The sequence below is a fragment of the Eurypyga helias genome, unplaced genomic scaffold (genome assembly GCF_000690775.1).
Source record: "Eurypyga helias isolate BGI_N326 unplaced genomic scaffold, ASM69077v1 scaffold14439, whole genome shotgun sequence".
NCBI lineage: Eukaryota > Metazoa > Chordata > Aves > Eurypygiformes > Eurypygidae > Eurypyga > Eurypyga helias.
In genome coordinates this window covers 9,359-10,280 of record NW_010271565.1, presented here as the reverse complement: position 1 = coordinate 10,280, position 922 = coordinate 9,359, and the positions used below count along the sequence as shown (strand labels likewise).

The following is a 922-nucleotide window of genomic DNA, read 5'->3' as shown; positions in this document are numbered from 1 at the left end:
ACCCAGGCCCTTTACTCTAGAAAGGGCTGCCAGAGTGCTGCACGCAGTGCGAGCTCCTGCTGGAACCCTTCAGGGTCCGCTCAGACAGCGCCACGTTGGGTCAGCGCTCGGTCTGACCCGCCGCCCGTCTCCCAAAATAAAGCCGGTATCCCCTCTCTACGCTCCGTTGGCGTAGCCTGCAGCCCGAGCGCGGCAGGACTGGCTGTCCTCATCGGGAATACACCAGCCAGCGTTCAGGTGTGAATCACAGGAAGGCAAAAGTCAGCACCCTGCTTGTTGTGTCTCTGCTCTGAGATTCAAAGCTACCCCCATTCAAAAGCAATGAGCGTATTTAAGGGCAAAAAGTCATGGAGACAAGCTTGGAGGACCCGCACACTCACCCTGCTTGTTGTGTCTCTGCTCTGCGATTCAAAGCTGCGCCCGTTCAAAAGCAACGAGCGTATTTAAGGGCAAAAAGCCATGGAGAGAAGCTTGGAGGACCCGCACACTACAGTGGAATTTGAGGCTGCCATTCCCAGCACGTTTTTCCAATACAGACATCGTTGCTGCTGCAATAGAAAGCCAACAAGAGCCAAATCATCTCTGAAATCCTGCTAGCTTCTCGTGTTTTTCCTCCACTGTGTGACTCGGAGGACCTCTAGCCCAACCTCGTAAGGCTTGGAAGAAGGTCCCAGATAGCTAGGGCACATAGGTAAGGTAAACACCTGCCATTATTCCTATTGCTCTCAGAGATCCGTGGATCCCATCAGTGCTCTGGAGTGGAAAGCCACAGTGACAGATCCGTGGTCCTGGGATACCACGTTTTCCTGGGGCAGCGCCTCCATCCTTGGCACTCCATGCAGGACTGACAGTGACGATAATGCCAGGGGGGCAGCAGGGAGGCGAGGGGATGTGCCAGCTCCGTGCACCCACCGCGGGGCGG

The 922-nt window shown here is 55.7% G+C and overlaps 1 protein-coding gene across 1 annotated transcript in view; it reads right to left on the bottom strand.

Annotated features, from left to right (window-relative positions):
* Window positions 1-922, bottom strand: part of MPZL3 (myelin protein zero-like 3) — a 10,456-nt gene that overhangs the window by 345 nt on the left and 9,189 nt on the right. The window lies entirely within an intron of this gene.